Here is a 19,446-nt window from a genome sequence, read left to right on the forward strand (position 1 = left end):
TGGTTTGTCTCTGAAATGTGGCTGGCACATCATCCAAATGTGTGGTCTCTGAATTCTGACTTACCAATTTCTCCTTCATCAATTTTAACGCTCCTCTCACTTCATGCATTCTTCATACCAAATGGCATGATTTTAAACAGATACTGTCCATTTGGCATTCATCAGGCTTTTGCTGAAATGTCGATTCTCCTGTTCCTCGAATGCTGCCTGATCTGTTGTGCTTTTCCAGCGCCACACTGTCAACTCTAATCTCCGGCACCTGCAGTCCTCACCTTTGCCTACTTTTAAATGCTGTCTAGCCAGCACTCCCCATGCTTTTCAATCATTCCCGAAAATTTGACACATCGTCCAAATATGTGGTCTCTGAAATCTGGCTGACCTTCCTCCTTATTCGATTTTGACATTCCTCTCACTTCATGCCCAAAATCGAATTCAAATGGACTGAATTTGGTTCATTTATTTGTTGCATCTCTGATCGCAAAATGTACAATTATATGGATAGTCTTGACCACAACCCCTTAACATGGTCTTTAATGTCTGATACCACCTCTGCAGTACTGTGATTCTGGATGGTACACAGTAGATTTGAATTCTTTTATTCCTTAGCTGTCGATAACTTCCTTGAATAATTTTGATTCAAAGTTTGATCATTGATGTGATTGCATCTCTGTGGGTACTCTGTAATTAGTGAAATCTTTGAGTAATTCCTCCACAATTATTTTCGCACAATGGAAAGGACTCTGGAAATCTAGTGGACACATCCATTATTAACAAATACTGATTCCCACTTTTTGTTTGAGATAGGGATTATACGCAATCAGTTAAGGTATTTGTAAATGGTTCATCAAATGCAAGAAGACGTATTAAAGTTTAAAAGTGTGTTGAGGGAAAAGTGCAGCTGGTCAGGCTGCATCCGAGGGGCAGGAGAGTCAACATTTTGAGCATGAGCTCTTCATCAGGAATGAACCCATGAGCTCTTCATCAAAGGTGTAGTCTTTATCACTGCTTGTGGTTTTCCAATTACCTGACATGTATCTCATGTCTTGCAAAAGTAAGCAACATCCTTGTGCAGTCCGGCCAGTAAAACTGTTTTTGTATTTTACCTTGTGAGCTTCTCACTCCTGAATGGCCCCGAGAGGTAGCTCTTGCACCACTCACAATACCTCCTTTCTCCAACTCACTGGCAATATGAATTAATGAGCTTCTACCCATTTCTCATCTGCCTAAGTATTAAGAGATACAGGATCCTCTCAGTCTGTGATGCTGAAAGATGAGGAGATATGTACTTCTGAAGCACCATTGCCAGAAAAGGTACTGGTTAATTCCTCATTAAGACATTATTTTTAAAATAATAACATTCAGGGATACATTCAGATCCTTTTGATACAATTGCTTTAAATTTTCATCTTTCTGCTCTAACTCAGTTACTTTCTCTGAAGTAAATATGTCTGCTTTGTCATCTATCTGCTCCTGGCTTGTCTCAACCATCTGATCAAACAGGGTCTCTGCTAATTCCACTTCAACTTTCTTCTCTGTAATTTTTGATCTCTCTTGTTTCAGTTGATGACTTTGTCAACTTGTTACCACACAGTCAGGACAATTCTCAGGATATGTGTGCTGCAATAGTTCAGTTGCTGAAGTTTCCACTGGCTTTTCAATCACAGTGGGCAGCACTCTGAACTGTGAAATAACTGTATCATTAGCAAGGACAAATTGTATTCCTGGAGCTGAGAGTTTGTCCAGTATTATTACCACACATCTTCATTCTTCACTGGACACTCTCACCTCACTTTACATAATTGAGACTTTCTTGTCTCGCCATGAATTCCCGTTACCAGCACCTTTTCTGGTGATGGTTCTTTAGAAGTACATATCTCCTCATCTTTCAACATCCTGTATCTGTTATTATCATCATCACTTTACCTGCTGCTCCTGGCCTATGCGAGTAAACTTTACTTTCGCAGATTTCAGATGATCTGGCAATTCCTCCTTAACCAACCTCTGACCAGGCTGTACGTTCTGGTGCAGCTTTCTAGCCTCCACCGGCTTTCCGTCCACTCCAACAAAATTCCCTGGCTTATCCTGTTTCCTGCTTCTGGCTTCCCAGCGCTTATCCTAATCCACCAACACTGTGATTTCATGTAGCCTACTTTATTGCAGTGAAAACACAGAGCATTTTAATTTCTCTTTTTTCTTCAAGGTTTCCCTTCTATCCTGCGGCAAGTTATCTTTATGATCTTCACCAAGATTTACCTTTCTCTTTCCACGTGAGGATTTCTCTTTTCCTAAATTTGTATCCCTCAGAGATTAAAACAGATTTTGGAAGCTAAACTTTAATTTATGAACCAACTCACATTCATCAGCCATTTCAGCTGCTCAACTTTTCGTTTTAACTCTCTGTTCTTTGACATGAGTTCTCAGAAAGTGAATTATTTAACTCCTGAGTAGGTGTCAATTTCTGGAGCTGAAATTCCCTCTCTTTCTTGCTTTCCTCTCTCGTCTTTTCTCTCTCCCTTGTCTCTTTCTTTTTGCTCTCTGAAAGCAATTTGTTTCTTTCTCTTTCCTCTGCTTTTAATTATATAATCATAATCCAAACTGTTTCATTTCTGATGCGCTTTCCTTGTGTTTTGCCTCTAACTAAAGCTCCTTCATTTTCGATTAAATTTTCGCCACCTCTAAAGATTCTGATGGTGTTTCCAGCAAATCTAAATGCTGAGCTATTGCTGTAATTATATCCCTTTTCCTCACAGGCGGATGCAGCTCCAATCACAGCTTGTGTGCTAATTCCAACAGCATGGCCTGAATCACCTTTTGTCAAATCCCAAAGTCATTTTTTCCACCTCCAGTAACATTTTACTAACTGAAAGAGCCCTTGCTATCCCATGCTCTGTTTAAACCAGCTGAATTCAACACCTGGAATAAAAGACAGTAACACCTACCACTTGCTGCCTTCATTCCACTTCTCGCCTTTAAACAGCCACCAAAACTGAAACAGATCATGATTCGTAGCAACCTGCCAACTCTTCAGGATAACAGCACCATGCAACCCTGTCACAGCAGCCGCTGCAAGACATGTCAGAGTATCGTCACGGGTAACACTATTACATATGGGGGCATCTCCCATCATGTATGTGGCAGGTACTCATGTAACTCGGCCAATGTGGTCTATCTCATACGTTGCGGGCAAGGATGCCCTGAGGCATGGTACATTGGTGAGACCGAGCAGAGCCTCCAACAAAGATGAATGGATGCCACACAACAATCGTCAGGCAAGAGTGTTCCCTCCCAGTCAGGGAACACTTCAGCAGTCTGGGACATTCAGCCTTGGACCTTCGGGTGACCATACTCCAAGATGGACTTCAGGACTAGCAACCAAGTTCAGTACACATGGGGATGGCCTCAACTGGGACCTCGGGTTCATGTCACACTACTGGTGACCCGAAATCTCTCGCTCTCTCTCTCTCTCTCTCATACACACACACACACACACACACACTCACACACAAATACATACACGCACACTCATATGTGCACACACATACAGTCCTCACCCTAACACCAACACACACCGTCTCACACATATCCCACCACACGCACTTAACCAAGCTTACACGCACACACATATATGCACACACACTCTATCACGTGCACTCACACCCAACATGCACACTCAATCTGTTGGTCCTACATTCTCACACAGAAAAGCTTATGGGGTGAATTTACGTTTGCAGAATTACATTTTATTTTGCTCAGAAACTGTACGAATCCATGTAAAACTCTGTAAAACTATACAGAGGGTTTGTCAGTCAGATATTTGGGACACAGACAGACTTCACACCTATTCTTTAAAAAGCTGAGCTATCTTGAGAACATAATGTAAAAGAAGTTCTGGGTGTTACACATCAAAGAATAGAAACCAGCATCTCCCATTTTAAAAGATGAAAGTTTTAATCTAAGATTGTTTACTGTATCACATCTCCATAACACTGGACTCCTTTGGGTATAAATTCTGTGAGCATGATCTTAACCCCCACAATCACCTAATGAAGGAGCGGTGCTCTGAAAACTAGTGCTTCTAAATAAACTTGTTGGACTATAACCTGGTGTTGTGTGATATTTAACTTTATCCACACCAGTCCAAAACTGGCACCTCCAAGTCAACCCTTGGGGGGCACTACGGCCTCACAGCGCCAGAGACCCGGGTTCAATTCCCGCCTCAGGCGACTGACTGTGTGGAGTTTGCACATTCTCCCCGTGTCTGCGTGGGTTTCCTCCGGGTGCTCCGGTTTCCTCCCAAAGTCCAAAGATGTGCGGGTCAGGTGAATTGGCCATGCTAAATTGCCTGTAGTGTTGGGTAAGGGATAAATGTAGGGGTATGGGTGGGTTGCGCTTCGGTAGGTCGGTGTGGACTTGTTGGGCCGAAGGGCCTGTTTCCACACTGTAAGTAATCTAATCTAATCTAATCTAACCTATTCCAAATTTGGAACTCTAGAACAAATCCCGCAAAGAGTCTGTTATGGATTCAAGCAGACCACCTCAAAATCTTTCAAGAAAGCAGCCTTACTTTGCTAGTTAAGTGTAAGTAAGCTGCATTCAGGAGGATGGATGTAGCCTGTCAAACCACTCAGTTTGAAACAAAATAGAATTTATTTACAAGATCACTGAATGAAACACCAGCAAAAGAAAACACAATATAGAATAACTTAATCCATCCGAAACTTGCAACAATCCCAAAAACACCCCTTGGCCCAAAAGGTAAAATCAAATACAGGTTCTTATAGGAGAGAAGTCACAGGGAGAGAGGATCAGTATGGGTATTAGTGTCCCAGATATTTAAATAAAATATAACTGAGAAAAGTCTGTTTTAATTTTGATTGCTTGTTAGTCATTGAATCAGAGGTGAGTGAATGGCTCTTTCAGTTACTAAGAGTTTTTTGGGATGTAAACAGTGCCTTTCGGGATTTTACAAACAGTGAGCAAGGATAAGCTGCTGGAATTGGCCGAGAAGCTGGGGTTCGGGTTACCTTTATGAGAAAAGAAGAAGTAATTAAAGCTATTAATCAACATAACTTTTCTGGAAAGGCCATCCTAATCTTTGGGTATGGCTGCAAATCAATTGGAGATGGAATACCTTGAACGGAAAAGGAAACTGAAAATGTTTGAATTATGCACAGATGGACAACAGAAAGAAAAAGAGAGGGAAGAAAGGGAAAAAGAAAGAGAAGGGAGAGAAGAATCATGGCAGAAGATAAAGAAAGGATCAGAATGTGTGAGTTGGAACAGACCAAATCAGAACTTGAAGCAAAAAGACTTCAAATGGCAGAAGTGCAAAGGACGGGATAGTGATGATAGATGAACGTATCGAGCCAACAGCCTGGTGGTGTTATGGACAAGGCCTGACCCCTCCAAACATCTTTCAGAAGGTAGCCCAGATGATATCAGTGCTATTTGTTTCAGATGAGTGTACAATGGGACTTCCCGGAGTGAATTAGCTGGTCCGACTGCCAAGTTTTAAACAAAATTTATTGTAAAAAATCACAAAATGAAACACAATGAACTAAAAATAGAATACCCGAATAACTTATCCTATCCGAACCTGACAGGTTCTCCCAACATAATGATGCTGTTCCAAAATACTTACAATAGAATTTATCCATGGCACTATTTGTTAGGGGTAAGCAAAAAGGGCCCCAATAAACCTTTCAAAGCCAGCCAAAGGGCTATGCATAATCAGGTCTGGCTCACACTGGGAAAGTGGTTAACACTGTTAATGACTTCTGACAGGCCTCTCTCCACTGAAATGTCTTGCCTTTTCTTTCAGCAATTCAGTAAGTGGAGCAGCCACACTTCTAAAATTCGGCACAAATTTTAAATAAAATCCACTCAATCCCAGGAACCATAATGCTGCTCTTTTTGTCGATGGCATGGGAAATTCCCCAAACACTTTTGTTTTTGCATCCCCTGGGGCCATTCGTCTGTGTCCAAGAACATGGTCCAGGAAGGTGACTTGGGCTTTGGTAAATTCACTTTTAGCTAGGTTTACCATCAAGCCTGTCTTCCGAAGTAAATAAAACAAGTCTGATAAATGCTGTTATTATTCCTTCTGTGAGTGTCTAAAAATCACCCGGTCATCGGTGTACACTAACAGTCGGGTAATCTGGCAATAACCTTATTGGTTAGTCTCTGAAATGTAGCAGTAGTATTTTTCATACCAAATGGCATGACTTTAAACTGATACAGTCCATTTGACATTACGAAACCAAAATAGCCTTTGCTCTTTCTGACAAATTTACATGCCAGTCAACTTTCAGCAAGTCCAACTTAGAAATGTATGTACTTTGTCCCACCTTTTCAATGCAGCCTTCCAACCACGGAATTTGATCTGCATCAGTCTGTGTTACTGTATTGACTTTGCGATAGTCCACACATAACCGTTGGGTACCATCTGGCTTTGGCACCATTACTATGGCTGAGTACCAGTCACTGTAACTCACTTCAATTATGTCATCTTGGAGCATGTGCTCTATCCCTTTCTGAACCTGTGCCAACTTGAGAGGATTATGCCTCTAAAGATGTTGCTTAATCAGAACAACAGCTCCTATCCCTACATCATGCACAATTAAGTCAGTACTTCCCAGTTTATTTTCGCATATCTCCCCATGTGACAGAAATAACTCTTTCCAGTCATCTCGATTATTCTCAGGAAGGTAACTCAATAATTTATTCCAATTGTTGACGCAATCTTCATTGTCCAATTTAATTTGGGGAATGTCCAATTCAGAGTCCCCTGAACATGTTTCTCCCCTCTATGCTGTCATCATTAACACCCTCTCCTTTTGCTTACCTTCCTCATCAAAATACCTTCTCAGCATATTCACATGACACACTCTGTGAGATTTCTTCCCGTCTGGAGTCCCTATCAAGTGGTTTACCTCTCTCAATTTCCTTTCAATTTGATAAGGTCCACTTAACTTTGCTTTTAACAGTTCACCAATTACTGGAAGTAACACTAATACCTTGTCCCGAGAGCAAAATTGTGAATTTTTGATTCCTTATCCACTTCCTGTTTCATTGCACAATACTTTTAAATACAGTCTATTGAACTCCCTGCTCTATTCAATTGTTCTCTAAAATTTGGCACACAGTTCAAATGTATGCTCTTCGCAATTTCTCCTGAATCAATTTTAATGATTCTCCCACTTCATGCCCAAAAACTAATTCAAATGGACTGAATTTGGTGAAATCATTTGGCGCCTCACTGATCGCAAGCAGAGTTCCCTTATCCCAATCATCTGGATAGTCCTGACTATAAGCCCTCAGCATGGTCTTTAACGTGTGATGCTTCATTTCTCGCAATCCTTGTGATGCTGGATGGTAAACAGTCGGTTTGAATTGTTTTATTCCAAGCTGTCTATAACTTCCTTGAATAGTTTGGATGTGAAGTTTGACCCTTGATCTGACTGTATCTCTATTGGTAGTCCACATAGAACAAAGAACATAGAACATAGAAAAGTACAGCACACACCAGGCCCTTTTGCTCACGATGTTGTGCCGAAGTTTAATCCTAATGCAAAAAATAATAACTTAACCTACGCACCCCTCAACGTACTGTTCTCCATGTGCCCGTCCAGCAGTCACTTAAATGTCCCTAATGACACCGCTTCCACCACCACGCATTCACAACTCTCTCCGTAAAGAACCTACCTCTGACGTCTCCTTTATAACTTCCTCCTAATATCTTAAAACTATGACCCCTCGTCCCCGTCAATCATGCACTGGGGAAAAGTCTCTGGCTATTGACTCTATCTAATCCTCTTATTATCTTGTACACCTCGATCAGGTCTCCTCTCTTCCTCCTTCTCTCCAGGGAGAAAAGTCCGAGCTTATTCAGCCTTTCTTCATACGGCAAGCCCTCCAGTCCAGGCAGCATCCTGGTAAACCTTCTTTGCACCCTCTTCAAAGTCTTTCGTATCTTTCCTATAGTAGGGCTACCAGAACTGGACACAATATTACAAGTGTGGTCTCACCAGGGACTTGTAGAGCTGTAGCAAAATCTCGCGGCTTTGAAACCTGATCCTCTTGTTAATGAAAGCCAAAACACAATATGCTTTCTGAACATCCCCATCCACTTTGGTGGCAACTTTGAGGGATCTATGAACTTGCACACCCAGATCCCACTGTTCTTCCACACTGCCAATAATCCTGTCTTTAATCCTATATTCAGCATTCGAGTTCACCTTTCCAAAATGCATCACTTCTCGTGTATCCAGGTTGAACTCCACCTGCCATTTCTCAGCCCAGCTCTGCATCCTGTCTATGTCACGCTGCAGCTTGCAATAGCCCTCGATACTATCGATGACACCTCCCAACCTTTGTGTCATCTGCAAATTTACTAACCCACCCCTTAACCTCCTCATCCAAGTCATTTATAAAAACTACGAAAAGCAGAGGCCCAAGAACAGAGCCCTGCAGGACCCCACTCAACACGGACCTCCAGGCAGAATACTTTCCATCTGCAACCAATCTCGGCCTTCTGTCAGCCGGTAAAAAGTGAGGTCTGCAGATGCTGGAGATCCCAGTTGAAAATGTGTTGCTGGTTAAAGCACAGCAGGTTAGGCAGCATCCAAGGAACAGGAAATTCGACGTTTCGGGCCAGAGCCCTTCATCAGGAAACGTCATGATGAAGGGCTCTGGCCCGAAACATCGAATCTCCTGTTCCTTGGATGCTGCCTAACCTGCTGTGCTTTAACCAGCAACACATTTTCAACTTTTGTCAGCCAGCCAATTCTGAATCCAGATGGCCAAATGTTCCTGTACCCCATACTTCCTGTCTATATGAATGACCCTATCATGGGGAACCTTATCAAATGACTTGCTGAAGTCCATATCCACCACATCCACTGCTTGACCTTTGCCGACCTGTCTCGTCACCTCCTCGAAGAACTTAATAAGATTTGTGAGGTATGACCTGCCCCTCACAAAGCCATGCTGACTGTCTTTAATCACACTATGCTTTGCCAAACAGTCTTAAATCCTATCCCTCACAATTCTTTCCAAAACTTTGTTGGCCACAGACATAAGACTGACTGGTCTGTAATTGTCAGGGATTTGCCTATTACCCTTCTTGCAAGGAGGAACAATTTCACCTCCTTCCAATCCTCTGGTACGACAGTGGAGGGTGAGGAGGCAAAGATCTTCAGCAGCGGCTTAGCAACCTCCTTTCTCACTTCCCGGAGCAGCCTAGGATAAATCTGGGCTGGCCCAGTATCAATCTTAATGTTTTCCAAAATTTCCAGCGCATCAACTTCATCAATCTTGATCTGGTCAAGCCTGCATCCCAGCTCGTCAAAGTTCTCATTCACATCAAGGTCCCTTTCCTTAGTGAAAACTGAAGCAAAATACTCATTTAGGGCTTCCCCTATCTGCTCAGACTCCACGCACAAGTTCCCTCTGCTATCCCTGATCAGCCCTACCTTCTTCTTGATCATTCTCTTATTCCTCACATATGAGTAAAATACCTTTGGCATCTCCCTAATCCTTAATGCCAAGCCTTTTTTGTGCCCCTTCCTGGCTCTCTTCAGTCAATTTCTGAGCTTCTTTCCAGCAAGCCCGTAATCCTCTAAAACTGTGCTAGATCCTTGCTTCTTCCACCGTACGTTTGTTGCCTGCTTCCTTTTGACGAGAAGCTCCTCTGTTCTCATCATCCAAGGTTCCTTAATCTTACCGCTTCATACCTGTCTCAGAATAATAAATGCATGCATCACTTGCAACAACTGTTCCTTAGACAGTCTCCTTAAACAGGCTCCTTAAATATATCTGGCAAAAAAAAATGAAATTCCTCTCCAATCTATTTTGCTACGATACTGCATTATAGGACGGCCTCTGGAAACCTAGTGGGGACATGCATTATTGTTAACAAATACTGATTCCCACTTTTTGTTTGAGATAGGGGACCTATGCAATCAATTAAAACTGTTGTAAAAGGTTCCTCAAATTATAGATTATGTATTAAAACTCCAGGTTTTATTACCAGCTGTGCTTTTCCAATTATCTGATATATATGACACATCTGAAAATTCAACGACATCCTTGTGCAAGCCAAGCCAGTGAAAATATCTTTGTATTTTAGCCTGTGTTTTCCTCACTCCGAATTAACCGCCAAGTGGCAGCTCATGCTCCACTCACAACACCTCCCTTCCATACCCCACTGGCAAGACAATGTGAGTAATTTCTGCACATTCCTCAACTGCCCGAATATGTTATGGTCTCCATTTCCCCATTCAGGCACCACTTTTCAGGTAATAAGACACAGATTCCAACTCTGTGTATTCCTTTTGAGACAACTGCTTTAAATTTAAAGGAACCAGATCAGACGCATGTCAAGTTTGAAAGAATTAAGCATTGCAACTTTGATAGATGGGTGAGAGCATGTAAGATAGACAAGAAACAAGAGGATCTTAGAGAGACAATTCTGCTTTAGGAGTTTAAAAACTCACTTCCTGAAATGATAAGAACTCATACTGAGGGACAGTATATAGTGTCATAGAGTCATAGAGATGTACAGCATGGAAACAGACTGTTCGGTCCAACCCATCCATGCCGACCAGATATCCCAACTCAATCTAGTCCCATCTGCCAGCACCCGGCCCATATCCCTCTAAACCCTTCCTATTCATATACCCATCCAAATGTCTCTTAAATGTTGCAATTGTACGAGCCTCCACCATTTCCTCTGGCAGCACATTCCATACACGTACCACCCTCTGTGTGAAAAGGCTGCCCCTTAGGCCTCTTTTATACCTTTCTCCTCTCACCCTAAACCTATGTCGTCCAGTTCTGGACTCCCCCACCCCAGGGAAACGATTTTGCCTATTTACCCTATCCATGCCCCTCATAAATTTAATAAACAACTATCTGGTCACCCCTCAACCTCCGAAGCTACAGTGAAAACAGCCCCAGCCTTTCAACCACTCCCGATAGCTCAAATCCTCCAACCCTGGCAACATCTTTCAATCTTTTCTGAACCCTTTCAAGTTTCACATCTTTCCGGTAGGAAGGAGAACAGAATTGCACACAATATTCCAACAGTGGCCGAACCAATGTGTGTACAGCTGCAACATGTCCTCCCAACTCCTGTATTCAATACTCTAATCAATAAAGATATGCATACCAAATGCCTTCTTCACTATCCTATCTACCTGTCACTCCACTTTCAGGGAGCTATGAACCTGCACTCCAATGTCTCTTTGTTTAGCAACACTCCCTAGGACCTTACCATTAAGTGTATAAGTCCTGCTGAGATTTGCTTTCCCAAAATGCAGCTCCTCACTTTTATCTGAATTAAACTCCATCTGCCACTTCTCAACTCATTGGCCCATCTGGTCCAGATCCTATTGTAATCTGAGATAACCTTCTTCACCGTGCACTACACCTCCAATTTTGGTGTCAGCTTCAAACTTACGAACTGTTCCTCTTAAGCTCATATCCAAATCATTCATATAAATGATGAAAAGTAGAGGACCCAGCAGCGATCCTTGTGGCACTCCACGGGTCACAGGCCTCCAGTATGAAAAACAACCCTCCACCACCACACTCTATCTTCTACCTTTGAGCCAGTTCTGGATCCAACTGGCGAGTTCTCCCTGTATTCCGTGAGATCTAACTTTGCTCATCAGTCTCCCATGGGGAACCTTGTCGAACGCCTTACTGATTCTATGCAAGGGGCCTAACAGGGAAGGCAGGTGAACTCAGGGCATGGTTTGGAACATGGGACTGGGATATCATCGCAATGACGGAAACAAGGCTCAGGGATGGGTAGGACTGGCAGCTTAATGTTCCAGGATACAAATGCTCCAGGAAGGATAGAAAGGGAGGCAAGAGAGGAGGGGGAGTGGTGTTTTTGATAAGGGATAGCATTACAGCTGTGCTGAGGGAGGATATTCCTGAAAATACATTCAGGGAAGTTATTTGGGTGGCAATGAGAAATAAGAAAGGGATGATCACCTTATTGGGATTGTATTATAAACCCCCTAATAGTCAGAAGGAAATTGAGAAACAAACTTGTAAGGAGATCTCAGTTATCTGTAAGAAAAATAGGGTGGTTGTGGTAGGAGATTTTAATTTTCTCATAGACTGGGACTGCCATAGTGTGAAGGGTTTAGACGAAGAGGAATTTGTTAAGTGTGCACAAGACAATTTTCTGATTCAGAATGTGGATGTACCTACTAGAGAAGGTGCAAACTTGACTTACTCTTGGGAAATAAGGCAGGGCAGGTGACTGAGGTGTCAGTGCGGGAGCACTTTGGGGCCAGCGACCATAATTCTATGAAATTTCTGATTCATAATATATTCATGCAATAATCAAAAATTAACTCCTGACAGGAATTTTAGTCTGTGAGGGATAGAAATTGGGAAATATGGAGATCCTTCATTGAAAAACAAAAAGCAGATCACACTGGGAAATTTTACCACAGGTGAAAACGAGATGATTTTGCTGTAATAAGGTGGAATACATAGTCACAGTGCTAGAGGTTGAAGAAAAGCACTGGGCAAAAGAATGTGGTAAAGGAGGCTAAACTAGTGGGATTAATGGAGGTAATCCCAAAAGAAGTCGAGGAGCTGCAAGAGAGTGCACAGCTTAACCAGGGGCTGGATGGTGAGGTAGTGCCTGATCTCTACAAAGACTTCACTTCTGTGAGTAATGGTTACTCAGGAATAAAAGGGGGATAAGGGAAAGAAGTTACGATATTTTGAGATGCAGGTGCGAGTCAGTTTCTAATAGTGAGAGATGAAAGTATTCGCCCTCTCTCCGAAATGTTATCCAAGAAAGTAACTTTTGCAGGATGCACAGGAGCAGGCCCATCGGCCCTCCAAACCTGCTCATTCGGCCCTCTATCGAAACCTGTCACCGATTTTCCAAGGATCTGTATCCATGTCCAACCAACCAACTATGTAGCAATGTTCAGTGAAGGGCAATTCTCACTTTAAACCCACTGTCAGTTCCATTTCTACCTGGTACACTGTAGAAGTTGTGGTCCTGATGTCATCTCCCTTTTGCGTTGAATTAGAACAAATGAAATCTCGATGGTGTCTGTGGGAGGGAGAGTGGACTCACAACACATCAACTTCTAGGAAGGGAACACGGAGACTCCCTCCTACACCTCCTCCTGTAAACAGCTCAGATACTAAAACTAAGCTGTGATCTTTTCAGCTCTCCCCTCTTGCCTGACATCTTCAATAATTTGTGCTCATCTACACCCCCTTTCTCACTGTACACCTCTATACTTTTCATGATTTTTAGACCTCAGTCAGGTTCCCCTTCAACCTATGTCTTTCCAATGAAAATAATCCTAATCTATTCAACCTCTCTCTTAGCTAACACACTCCATACCAGGAAATAGCCAGGAGAACCTCCTCTGCAATCCCTCCAAAGCATCCATATCCTTTGGTAATGTGTTGACCAGAACTGTACGCAGCATTCCAAATGTGGCCAAGCTAAAATCCTGTACAACTGTGACATGGCATGTTAATTCTTGTACTCAATATCCCATCCGATGAAGGAGTGCATGCAATATGCCTTCTTGACCACTCTGTCGACCAGCATTGCCATCTTCAGGATACAATGGACCTGTGCATCAATTTTCCCAATGACACAATGATCTCGCTGTGCATCAATTTTCACCAGGGCTTTTCCATTTACTGTATAGTTTGATCTAGAATTGGATCTTCTAAAATGCATCACCTCGCATGTGCCCGGATTGAACTCCATCTGCCATTTCTCTGCTCAACTCTCCAATCTATCCATATTCTGTTGTATTCTCCGACTTCCCCTTCACTCTCTGTTACTCCACAAATCTTAGTGTCACCTGATAACTTGATATTCAGACCAACTGTACCTTCCTCCAGGTCATTTATATCCATCACAAACAACATGGATCCCTTTGGAACACCACTGGTCACAGTTCTCCATTATGAGATACTCCCTTCCACTACCAAACTCTCTTCCTGCTACCAGCCAATTCTCTATCCAAACTAAGCTACTACACCCTTGACCCCATGCAACTTCACTTTCTCCATCAGCCTACCATGGGGAACCTTATCAAAAGCTTTACTGAAGTCCATGTATATGACATCAACAGCCCTTCACTCATCAAACAAACGTATCATATCCTCAAAGAATTTGATTAGGTTGGTAAGACATGACCTTCCCTGCACAAAGCCTTATCTTTTGCACTGATGTGCTGGGCTCCTCCATCATTGAGGATGGGGATATCACTGATAAGATAATTTTCTTCCAAATGAGAATAGATCATATTCTTCAGTAATTTCCGCGGCAGCTGCTTGAAAAGTGACATCAGGCTCATTGGTCAATAATTATCAGGAATATTCCTGCTGCCCTTCTTAAACAAGGGGACAGCAATAGCAATTCTCCAGTCCTCCAGGACCTCACCCATGTTCAAAGATGTTGCAAAGATATCTGTTAAGGCCCCAGATATTTCCTCTTGTGCTTGTCTCAGTAACCTGTGATGGATCCCATCCAGGCCTGGGGACTTGTCCAACTTAATGCCTTTTACCATACCCAACACTTTCGCAAGCCTGATGCTGACTTGACCCAGAATAATCAAACATCTATCCCGAACCTCAACATCTGTCATGTCCCTCCCCTCGGTAAATACTGATGCAAAGTACTCATGAAGAATCTCACCCATTTTGTATGACTCCGTGCATAACTTTCTTCCTTTGACCTTGAATGAACCAACACTTTCTTTGTCCTTATATACATCTCTAATCAGCGGAGTGGTTGCCCCCTTTACCCATTGATTCGAGTTTTGCCAGGGATCCTTGATGCCATACTCAGTCAAATGGAGTCTTGATGTCAATGGCTGTCACTCTCCCCTCCCCTCTGGAATTCAGCCCTTTTGTCCATGTTTGAACCAAGGCTGTAATGAGATCAGGAGCTGAGTGATCTTGGCAAATCCCAAACTGGGCATCACTGAGCAGGTTGTTGCTGAGCAGGTGCTGCTTGATGGCACTATTGATGACCCCTTCCAACATTTTACTGATGATGGAGAATAGACAGACTGGACAGTAATTGGCTGCGTTAGATTTGTCCTGCTTTTTGTGTGCATGACATACCTGGGAGTTTTCCGCATTGTAGATACCAGGGAGGCTCTTCTGGGTATGTGCCAGTGTAGTAACTGGAATAGCTTGGCTAGGGGAGCACAGGTTCTGGAGCACACATCTTCAGTACTAATGAAGATCTAGACACCTCCAAAGGGGCCTCTTGGTTCGAGATAGGTCAAAATAATCAGCAGAATGCAGTCTGTTTAAAGCAAGGTTACCATTTTAATAAATTAAGGCAGCCTGTCACAGATTGTCCAGCAACAAGGAAGTTAAAAGCTTCTGAGTTCTGTGGAGAAATGGCACAATTACATGAGAAAATTACACATTATTTGTATGTTTTTTAAAGAGATAGAATAACCTTAATTACAAGAAAGACCAATCACATATAATAAGGTCACATGATTTATAGCAGGTTAATGCATAGAACATTGCACTGCAGTACAGGCCCTTTGGCCCACGATGTTGCCCCAAACTGTGGAACCAATCTGAAGACATCTATCCTACACTATTCTAGTTTCATCCGTATGCTTATCAATGATCATTTAAATTCCCTGCAAGTTGGTGAGCCTACTACTTTTACAGGCAGGATGTTCCACTCCCCTACTACCCTCATCGTAAAGAAATAACTTCTGACATCTATCCTATATCTATCACCCCTCAATTTAAAGCTATGTCCCCTTGTGCTAGCCATCACCATCCGAGAAAAAGGCTCTCACTGTCCACTATATCGAATCCTCGGATTATCTTATGTGTCTCAATTAAGTCACCTCTCAACCTTGGTCTCTCTCCTGAAAACAGCCCCAATTTCCTCAACTTTTCCTAATAAGACTGTCCCTCCATACCAGGCAACATCTGAGTGAATTACCTCTGAACCCTTTCCAAAGCTTCCACATCCTTCTGATAATGCAGTGACCAGAACTACACGTAATACTCCTAATATGACCGCACCAGACTTTTGTATAGCTGCAGCATGACCTCATGGTTCCAAAACTCAGTCCCTCTTCCAATAAAATCTAACACACCGTATGTCTTCTTAACAACCCTATTAACCTGGGTGGCAACTTTCAGGGATCTATGTACATGGACACCGGGATTTCTCTGCTCATCCACACTTTCAAGAATCTTACCATTAGCCCAGTACACTTTATTCCTGTTGTGCCTTCCAAAGTGAATCACTTCACACTTTTCCGCATTAAACTCCACTTGCCACCTTATCTATGTCCACTGTAACCTGCAACATCCTTCTGCACTATACACAACTCCACCGACCTTAGTGTTATCCATAAATTTAGTAACCCATCCCTCTACGCCCTCATCCAGGAAATTTATAAAAATGGAAACAGAAGTGGCCCCAAAACAGATTCTTGCAGTGCACCACGAGTAACTGAACTCCAGGATGAACATTTCTCATCCACCACAACCTTCTTTCAGCTCGCCAATTTCTGATCTAAACAGCTAAATCACTCAGCCCCATGCCTCTGTACTTTCTGCAATAGCCTACCATGAGGAACCTGATCAAACACCTTTCTGAAATCCATGTACACCACATCAACCACTTTACTCTCATCCACCTGTTTGGTCACCGTCTCAAAAAACTTAATAAGGTTTGTGAGGCACAACCTTCCTTTCGCAAAACCATGTTGACTCTCCCTAATCAACCTCTTCCTATTCAGATTCTAAGAGATTCTATAGCTTACAACCTTTTCCAACACTATGCAACTGAAGTAAAGCTCACTGGTCTATGATTATCAAGGTTGAGTCTAGACGTCATCTTGAACAAGGAACAGCATTTGCTATCCTCTAGTCTTCTGGCACCATTCCTGTAGACAATGACAACAGAAAGATCAAAACCAAAGGCTCTGCAATCTCCTCCTTGGCTTCTCAGAGAATCCTAGGAAGCATCCCTTCCAGATCAAAGATCTTATATATTTTCACACTTTTCAGAATTGCTAAAATCTCCTTCTTGTGAAGCTCAACTCTGTCTAGTCTAGTCTCCTGTGTCTCAGTATTCTCCTCGACAACAGTGTCTTTTTCTGGTGTGAAGAGACAAGAGTTTCATCTTCTTTAACAAACTATGTCTCCCACATTCGATCCTGCCTGACAGGTACATACTTATCAAGGACATGCAGTAGCTGTTCCTTGAATAAGCTCCTCATTTCAATTATGCCTGTACACTGCAGTTTCCTTCCACATCCTATGCATCCTAAATCATGTCTAATCGCATCATAATTGCCTTTCCCCCAGATATTATTTTTGCCCAACAGTGCATCTTATCCCTTTCCATCACTAAATTAAACATAGTTGAATTGTGGTCACTATCACCAAAGTGCTCACCCACCTCCAAATCTAACAACTGGCCAGATTCATTATTCAATACCAAATCCAATGGGGCTTCGCCTCTTGTTAGCGATCTATATCCTGTGTCAGGAAAGCATCCTGCGGTGACCGGGTCTCTGGCACGAGGTCCGGCTCTGAGGCCCAGAAGGGAAAGGGAGAGAGGAGGAGAGCGCTAGTTATAGGAGACTCTATAGTTCGAGGGACAGACAGGCGGTTCTGTGGACAGGGGCCAGGCTCTCGGATGTTTTGTTGCCTCCCGGGTGCCAGGGTCCGAGACGTCTCGGACCGTGTCTTCAGAATCGTTCAGGGGGAGGGTGTGCAGCCAAAAGTCGTGGTGTGCATTGGCACCAACGACATAGGTAGGAAGAGGGGTGGGGAGTTCGTTCAGCAGCTCAGGGAGGTAGGCTGGAAGCTAAAAGCTAGGACAGACAGAGTCGTCATCTCTGGGTTTTTGCCGGTGCCACGTGACAGTGAGGCAAGGAATAGGGAGAGAGGGCAGTTGAACTCGTCGCTGCAAGGATGGTTTAGGAGGGAGGGCTTCACGTATTTGGACAATTGGACTGCATTCTGGGGAAGGTGGGACCTGTACAAGCAGGACGGGTTGCACCTGAACCAGAAGAGCACCAATATTCTGGGAGGTAGGTTTGCCAGCACTTTTTGGCAGGGGGTTGAGATCTGGACTTGTAGTCCAGCAAGTAGGTTAGCTGTTTTTCAGGATGTCCAAGAATGTAGGGAGGCTGTGGAGATGGTAGCACTGACAGGGAATACTTACAGACACAGAGATGGGCTCAAGTGTGTATACTTCAACGCGAGAAGTATCAGAAATAAGGAGTGTGAACTTAGGGCGTGGATCGGTACTTGGGACTACGATCTTGTGGCCATCACGGAAACATGGATAGAAGAGTGACAGGAATGTTTGTTGGAGGTTCCTGGTCACAGATGTTTCAGTAAGATTGGTGGGTGGGGGGGGGAGCTGGTAAAAAAAAGGAGGGGGTGTGGCGTTGCTAATTAGAAATCATATAACGGCTGCAGAAAGGCAGTTCGAGGGGGTCTGCATTTGGAGGTAGTATGGACTGAAGTCAGAAATAGGAAAGGAGCAGTCACCTTGTGGGGTGTTTACTATAGGCCCCCCAAATAGCAGCAGAGATGTGGAGAAACAGATTGTGAAACAGATTTTGGAAAGGTGCAGAAACCACAGGGTAGTAGTCATGGGTGATTTCAACTTTCCAAATATTGATTGGAAGCTCTTTAGATCAAGTAGATTGGACGGGATGGTGCTTGTGCAGTGTGTCCATGAAGCTTTTCTAACTCAGTATGTAGATTGTCTGACCAGAGGGGAGGCCGTATTGGATTTGGTACTTGGTAACGAACCAGAACAAGTGATGGGCTTGTTAGTGGGTGAGCATTTTGGTGATGGTGACCACAATTCTGTGACTTTCACCTTGGTTATGGACAGAGATAGGTGTGTGCAACAGGGTAGGTTTTACAATTGGGGGAAGGGTAAATACGATGATGCAAGACAGGATCTGAGGAGGAGACCGGAATTGCATGCAATATTCCAACAGTGACCTAACCAATGTTCTGTACAGCTGCAGCATGACCTCCCAATTCCTGTATTCAATACTCTGACCAATAAGGGAACACATCCCAAATGCCTTCTTCACTATCAGTTTCAAGGAGCTATGAACCTGCACACCAAGGTCTTGTTGTTCAGGACCTTACAATTAAATGTATAAGTCCGGCTAAGATTTGCTTTCCCAAAATGCAGCAACTCACTTTTATCTGAATTAAACTCTATCTGCCACTTCTCAGCCCACTGGCTCATCTGGTCAAGATCCTGTTGTAATCTGAGGTAACCCTCTTCGCTGTCCACTTCACCTCCAATTTTGATGTCATCTGCAAACTTACTAACTGTACTTCTTATGCTCGCATCCAAATCATTTATGTAAATGACAAAAAGTACAGGACCCAGCACCGATTCTTGTG

The sequence above is a fragment of the Hemiscyllium ocellatum genome, chromosome 33 (genome assembly GCF_020745735.1).
Source record: "Hemiscyllium ocellatum isolate sHemOce1 chromosome 33, sHemOce1.pat.X.cur, whole genome shotgun sequence".
NCBI classification, from domain to species: Eukaryota; Metazoa; Chordata; class Chondrichthyes; order Orectolobiformes; family Hemiscylliidae; genus Hemiscyllium; species Hemiscyllium ocellatum.